General features: G+C 46.3%; 1 non-coding gene across 1 annotated transcript; it reads right to left on the bottom strand.

The window, feature by feature from the left end:
- Positions 1-2362: 2362 nt before the first annotated feature.
- On the bottom strand, positions 2363-2450 carry TRNAS-GCU (transfer RNA serine (anticodon GCU)). The gene has a single exon. It is a non-coding gene; the product is annotated as a tRNA-Ser (tRNA).
- Between the last annotated feature and the right edge of the window lie 5465 nt (positions 2451-7915).

The raw sequence follows: 7915 nt of genomic DNA, 5'->3' as shown, positions 1-7915 counted from the left end.
TTCTGGAGAGACGGTGAAGTTCCAGATCTTGTCTTACCTGCGCCTAGCCCATTCTGCGCGTACTGTCAAACCCAAGCATTGGGTGGGTTATTTCCAGGTGGCGCGTTCGCTAGGGATTTCGGTTTGCTTTTACAGATATCATCGGACGGCGATTGTTCGTTGGCTTCGGCCGCCGTTCGGTTGTTTTAAGCTTAATGTGGATGGGAGTTCGAGAGGGAATCCTGGGGATTCTTCGGTTGGTGGCGTCGTTCGTGATCATTCTGGGCGGGTCTTGCTTTCGTTCAGTGAGTTCATTGGAGCTGGGTCTACTATCCGGGCGGAACTCTGGGCGGTCTGGAGGGGTCTTATCCTTTGTTCTGATCTTTCTCTTTTCCCTCTTTGGATTGAGGTTGATTCCCAGATTTCTATTCAGATCCTCCGTTCTCGTCAGTGTTGTTGGGGGTTGGATCACATTATGTCTAGGATTTTGGCTCTCTTGAGGGGGCATATGGTTCATATCTCGCACATATACCGGGAGGGTAATTCGATGGCGGATGCTTTGGCGGCTATGGCTCATGACCTTAGGCAGTTTACCTTAGAGTTAGGTCCTTCCTTACCCAGACACATCTCCATCCTTGCCCGTTCTGATCATTCAGGGCTTCCATACCTCAGATCCAGATACTCTTAGCCATTTGAAAACCCTTCTTCCTTTTGGCTCTCATTCTTTTTCTATATATATGTATATTTTTTTCTTGCAGGTCTTTTGTGCTTGGAGGTTGTTTTTTATATCACATTTGAGCGGTGCAAGTTGGCCCAGACACTTGCACTCTTCATATTTTGTTCCTTTGGATTTGGGTGGGTCCCAGCACTTTCTCCTTCGGTGCTTTTCTTTGGACCATTCCTGTTATCCGACTGGCGCTCACTGCAGACTTCTACTTGCCCGCCGCTTTCTTACTTTTATGCTCTCTTGTCGGTTGTTATGGTGGCCCTGGATGATTTATTTCGGTGGTCTCTTTGGCCCGGAGCCTCATTCATCTCGGGAGTTATATGGTTTCTACTTTTGCTCCGTGCATTGGTGGCTCTGGACGTTCACTATTGGTTGCCTCTTTTTTCAGAGTTACAGTCATGCTTGGATTTCTGATTTTATGAGCTCCGTCAGTTGTCCCCCTCTCCTTGGGTCTTGGAGCTTTTCTGACTTGAGCTGGATTATGGTCCTCCTTTTGTGTTTCGACCATTTTTGCACAGTAACTTTCCAGCTGCATATTATTTTGACGGCCAGATCGTGTATAGCAGACCGATCTCGGATTAGGATGTATTCTTCAGTTTGGCATTACACTGGCAGATGGCTCAGAGGTGTGTACCATCGGTGGTCTTTTGCACCTATTTCTGAGCCGGGTATCTACTGCTTAGAGAGGATTCGATTTATTTTCATGTATTTAGCTTTGTTTCTTGCTGTTCATTTGTATTATGCGCTTTATCTAGGGATTATTTTTTGGCTCATATACTTGCCACCCTAGATTTTTGGTTTATGTGTGTTTTGCGGTAGCTTTTCGAGAGGTCTTGGTATAGTCCCCCTCTCGTTAGGTTTTATGTTGTATCTCTATTTTTGATGATATATACAGGTAGGGGTCTGCCTAACCCCCCCGTCTCCGGCGGTGTTTATATTAAAAAAAAAAAAAAAACCCTAAACCCTTAACCCTGAACCCTGAACCCCGAACCCCGAACCCCGAACCCCGAACCTGGAACCCGGAACCCCGAACCCCGAACCCCGACCCCCGACCCCCGACCCCCGACCCCCGAACCCGCAACCCCGCAACCCCAAACCCCGAACCCCGAACCCCGAACCCGAAACCCCAAACCCCAAACCCGAAACCCTCGATTCGTACATTGAGCTAGTGGCTGGCTTACCAACCATTTCTTCTCTTCATTTTTTGACCCCTTGTTGCAGCAAAAGACCCTAACCCTATTAGGGTCTACCACAATATCTAATTTCGATATGAAAGATATTTTTGTTAATGAAAAAAAAATGCATTTTTTTTGTAACAATTAATTTCTATTTCTAAAAAAAAAAAAGAGGTGTCAAAATAGGATATGTGGTAGAAAAATGGAAGATCTATTCTCTTTTTTTTTCCAAAAAATCATTTGGAGATTGTGTAATGCTTACTCTGAAACTCTTCGTTTATACCGTAGTGATATTTTTTGTTTCTCTCTTTATCTTTGGATTCCTATCTAATGATCCGGGACGTAATCCTGGACGTGAAAAATAAGATCCTAAGGGTTTTCTTTGATTAATTTTCAAATCTTCTTAGGATTTTATCTATATTCTACACGTTTAACTAAGATTTGAAAAATTTGAAAAAATCAATCAAGTCATCAACGGAAACGGAAAGAGAGGGATTCGAACCCTCGGTACGAATAACTCATACAACGGATTAGCAATCCGACGCTTTAGTCCACTCAGCCATCTCTCCCAATTGAAAAAGCTAATTACTACATTACCCATAATGTCAGGAGTCTTTTTTTTTCTCTCTCTTCTTTGCTCTATTATATATAATGTATATGTAGAGACGTAAGCGCCGCCATGCTTCTAGTCAGGTTACTCCACAGTCTCCTATTTCGAGTAATTAGTTTGCGGTTCTTCACTCCATTTCAGGAGATTCCTTTCCAGGTGGTAATTCTGGTGTTGGTTCATCTTCATGCCCATCGTCTTCTTCTCATGTTTTAGAGGCTATTGTTGAGGATGTTCCATTGGTGCCTCAGGTTGTTGTGGCTCCGATGCATTCTCCTCCTGCTATACCTGTGGTTGTTACATCAGTTATTGCAGGTGATGCTCAGGGGTCTGGTTCTAGGGCGAGCTCTTCTCTGGTGGATGTTGTTCCAGTGGTAACAGACCCGATGATTGTTTCCACTGTTCCGGCACAGATGGTTGTTCCTACAGCTTCTGGTCCCATTACTTCGTTACACATCGACCTTGGGAATGGTTCTCGAGTGGCTGATTTGGATCTTCCTCCTACTACTTCCTGTCAGTCCTTGCCATTACCAGGTCGCACGCGCTCACAGCAGCGTCGGTTTTACAGATCTCAGAAGAGTCAGGCGGGGTTACCCTATGGGCGACCGCCTGATTCAGGTTGATATGATTTTCTGATGGGCGTTCACTGCAGAGTTCTCCTTGCCCATCAGTGTTATTAGTTTGTCTGATGTATTCCGGGGCGCCCGATGTTTTTATTTCTGTGTTTTGCTTTATTCTGGGTTGCCCTGTTGTAGTATGTCGTTACTTTTGTTATGATGTTATGCTTGTGTAGCCTTTTTCTGCGGAGGTCTTGGCCTAGTCCCCCTCCCATCAGGCTTTCTTTGTACTGCTCTTTTGTTGTATATAAATAAAATTTTCTTTAAAAAAAAAAAAAAAATACCTAAACCCTAAACCAGTTACAAACGCTCTCAAAAAAAATATCCCAAAAAATTTCCTAAAATAGTACTATTCACGCTCAACCGCCGCCATGTCACTGTCCGCCGGATCCCGGCCGGCCACCTACACCATTAGAACCGTCTTTCCCTGCCGATCATCATACTAAAATTTCAGAGTCATCAGAGTCCGGCAACCTTCCTATTTTACCGATTGAAATCGCGCAAATTCCGTTCAAATTCGCGACTTCGCCGTCCACTGTTCATCTCGGCGTCGAGTACCTACCGGTAGATGCGTCTCGACCAGACGAAGAGATTGGTACCAGCCTCACCTCAAACAACTTCGTAGAACCGCCGCAACCGGTGTTCAAAGTGCCGCCTGCACTGTTTTCAAACTCGCCGGAATTGATTTCTTCGATTCCGGCCGATTCGTCCAACATAACGTCAATCCAAGGCCCGATCTGTAATCTACATTCCAAAGCGAGTTCAATGGCACCGGTTTCATCCAAAACGCCGTTTGTAATCGACGGCAATTTCAGATCTGAGATTTCCGCACCAGCCGACGCTTGTTTCGTCACATTCATCTCCGATTTCCGGCGTCGTGCCACCGTCTTTCTTCAATTCCTCTGGCCATTGTGATTGTCCAGTCATGGGTCGTGTTCTTCCCTGTTCAATTTCAGGTTTCCGGCCACCGGTCGGAAACCCCCAATTTCTTGAGCCAACTCGGTTTTCTTCATCTTTTGTAGTCCAATCGATCCCTCCATTGCCCGGTTCTAGCCCAATTGGTCCCGGTTCTGGGCTCCCCTCACCGTCGCCGTTCCAGGGTGGTGCTCCGGTAGGGGACTCGCCAGTCAACTTGGTGGGGTCAAACAGCCGAGTGGGGCGAGTTGACTCGGCAGTCAACACTTGTGATGTTTCGGTCAAACCAGGTACGCGTGTTCCAATTCCGCTTACTGTGTCATTTCGTGATATCCTGACTCCACCGTCCCCTCGGACGGCCAAAAAAAGCTTTGATGAGTTGCAAAATTCGATGAATGACATGCCTGTGCCGACTCTTCGAAATGGAAAACCTGGTATTCTCTTCCCGGATGAGGTAATTTCTACCCTGGCAGAACCTTTCAAATTTGCTTTGGTTGGAAAAATTTCAGGGAATCGATCTCTAGTTTCAAATTCTAGTATTTCTGCGGCTTTTGCTAAATTGGGACTAGTTAGATCTTTTGACTTAAAGTTCATGCCTCGGGGTTTTCTTGTTCTCACACTTGCTTGTGAAGAAGACTATGCTTTCTTTTGGACTAAGGGGGTTATGCAGGTGGGACCTCTGTCGGTCCGCTTCTCTAAGTGCACGCCAGAGTTTAATCTTCAGGAGGAGTCACCCATTGCCCCTGTTTGGATCCGCTTCCAGGGTCTTCCCCTTCATTTGTTTTCTAAGCAAAGTCTCTTTGCTTTGGCCAAAATTGTGGGGAAACCGGTGAAGATGGATGATCATACTGCAGATTCTTCTCGGGGCGCTTTTGCTTGCGTCTGTGTTGAAATTAATGTGCTCGAACCGCCAGTCAAAGAGATTTGGGTGGGTTGGGGTGATCATGCTCAAGAAATTGAAGTCATTTATGAGCGAATCCCCGGGTACTGCATGGATTGCAAAATGCTGGGTCATTCGACCAGTGTTTGTTATTCCCATGGGAAAAATCCCAAACCTGTTCGTCCTAAGCCTGCTGACCGTGCTTCTGGCCAGTCTCCCCCATCTACAGAGTCTGCCTCTCCAGGGAGTGTTAATTCTGGTTTTAATTTGGGGACCCAGTCTCAGCTTCAGAAAACTGGCACGGGTCCCAGACGTAGAGGGAGAAAGAGGCCAGTTCGGCAGGTTCTTCCAAGAAAGAATCCTCTTGAGTTGAATCCTTTTGAGGTGCTCTCGCATGGGCAGGATGCGGAGCCTGATCCTGTTGGATTAGATTGTGTTGATATGGACCCTCCATGTGGTAATCTGGAGGATGCCGGTGTTGGGTCTTCTGGAAAGGATCCTTTGGAGTCTGTTCTTGTTGAAGGTGTGATCCTCAGTGATGAGGTTATTGATGGAGGGTTTCAGTTGGATGATTGTGTGGATGGTATTGGGGTCCCGTCTACTAGTGAGTTGCCTGTGTTTGGTTCTCTGGGGCCTTGTACTTTGAATCACAGTAGTCATTCCATCCCCTCTGTTCCTTTGTCTCCTGATGATGCTTCCTATACGGTAGAGGAATTGGTTGCTAGGCAGGGTCCTTCTGTCAGTGAGCTGGTCTTCCGGCTGGAATCTGCTGGAGATACTGATCAGGAATTCGATCGGCATTCTGAGTCGGGTGATGGATGTAGGTCTGAAGGTCGTATTCTGGATGCTGATATGGGGGATATTAAGAAAAGGAAGGAGAATGCTTTTCATAGGTCGCGTAAAAAGCGACAGGGCGGTTCTGGTGCCCATTCTCCATGAATTTTCTCATATGGAATGTCAGGGGGCTTCGGAGCTCGGAGTCTCAACAAAGGCTACATGCCCACGTTAAAGATAAGAGAGTCAAGATCTTGGCTATTTTGGAACCCATGATTGATCTGGATGTTCGTTTTATGACTCGTCGTTTTGGTTTTTCTCGAGTTATATCGAACTCCTCGGGTCATATCTGGGTTTTCTTTGCTGAGGATGTCATGGTTGAGTGTCTTTTTGATCACACTCAATTCCTTCACTTCCGGGTTTCTGCTACTTTTTTGCCGACCACTGTCTTTTGTTCCTTTGTTTATGCTAAGTGTGATTACATTGAGCGCAGACAGCTTTGGACTTCTTTGCTTCAGGTTAAGCCTGCTCAGGGTCCTTGGCTTGTTGGTGGCGACTTTAAAGTAGTTAGAAATTCGTCGGAGTGTTTGGGTTCTTCTGGTGGGCGGTTGCTTCCCATGGAAGAATTTAATCACTTTATTTTGGATTCTGGGTTAGTGGATGCTGGTTTTGAGGGGTCTTCGTTCACGTGGACGAACAAGACCATTTGGAAGCGTCTTGATCGGGTTTTTGTGTCTGTTGAATTGGGTGACCATTTTCATTCTATTCGTGTGGAGCACCTCATTCGTACGGTCTCTGACCATTGTCCTCTTTTTGTGTCAGTCCCGGTCTTTGCTAGTGGGCCGAGTTCTTTTCGCTTTCAGAGCATGTGGCTCAGGCACCATGGTTTTTTGCAGAAGGTGAGGCTTAATTGGAATTTGCCGTGTCATTTGAACGGCATGCACCGTCTTTTTATGAAATTGAAGCGCCTCAAAAGCCATCTGAAGTGGTGGAATAAGAGTGTTTTTGGTGATCTTTTTGCCAAACTTGCTGAGGCGGAGCAGGCTGTCAGGATTGCTGAGGCTGATTGCGAGGCTGATCCTTCGGATTTGCATTGGACTAGTTTGTCCAATTGCAATGCAGATCTTGCTAGGGTTACCGCCATGGAGGTGGATTTTTGGCGGCAAAAAGGCGCTTGTAGGTGGTTAGAGGATGGTGAGAGTAACACCAAACTCTTCCACAATATGGTCAAGAAAAAAAGGGTGGCTAATAAAATCTTCCGTATTTGGGATAATGGCTCTTGCATTACTTCCCTGAGCTTATTCAGCAGTCTGGGGCCGCCTTTTTTCAAAACCTGCTTACTGGGGATCCTTTTGTGCTTTCTTGCCCAGATTTTTTCTGATTTCCCCTTGGTGATCTCAGATTTGGAGAACGCAAATATTGCTGCCCCTCCTTCTTTGGAGGAGGTGCGGGCGACTGTTTTCTCCATTCATCGTGATAGTGTGGCGGGGCCTGATGGATTCTCTTCGGCCTTCTTTCAGCATTGCTGGGAGATTGTCCATCAGGATGTTTTTGATGCGGTCCTGGATTTCTTTCGGGGTAGTCCCTTGCCACAGGGGTTTACTGCCACCACGATCACATTGATTCCCAAAGTCATGGGTGCTCAGGCTTGGTCGGACTTTCGTCCTATCAGCTTGTGTAATGTGACTAATAAGATAATTTCCAAACTTTTATATTCTCGGCTAAAGGAGGTGGCGGAGAGGCTGGTTTCGTGGAATCAGAGTGGCTTTGTTCCAGAGCGGGTGATTTCGGATAATATCCTCCTTGCTCAAGAGCTCACTCAAAGTCTTTCTCTCCCCACCCGTGGTGGCAATGTTATTTTGAAACTGGATATGGCTAAAGCTTATGATAGGGTCCAATGCTCTTTTCTGTTGGATGTCTTGAGGCATTATGGCTTTTCAGAGCAGGTAGTGTCGATGATATCTGCCTGCATTTCTCATTGCCAATTTTCAGTTAATATCAATGGTTCAATCACTGGATTCTTTGGATCCACTAGGGGTCTCCGGCAGGGCGACCCTTTGTCCCCACTTCTTTTCATTTTGGGGGCAGAGTACCTTTCGCGTGGTCTTGATCGTCTTTATCGTCAGTATCCGGCGATTAGGTACCGATCTGGTTGTGATCTCCTTCTTTCCCACCTGGCCTATGCTGATGATATCATTATTTTTGCCAATGGTGGGACTCGTGAGATGAACAGTCTCATGG

The sequence above is a fragment of the Primulina tabacum genome, chromosome 2 (assembly GCF_025594145.1).
Source record: "Primulina tabacum isolate GXHZ01 chromosome 2, ASM2559414v2, whole genome shotgun sequence".
NCBI lineage: Eukaryota > Viridiplantae > Streptophyta > Magnoliopsida > Lamiales > Gesneriaceae > Primulina > Primulina tabacum.
Note: the sequence above shows the minus strand (reverse complement) of the source record. Positions and strands in the feature narration are given on the sequence as shown.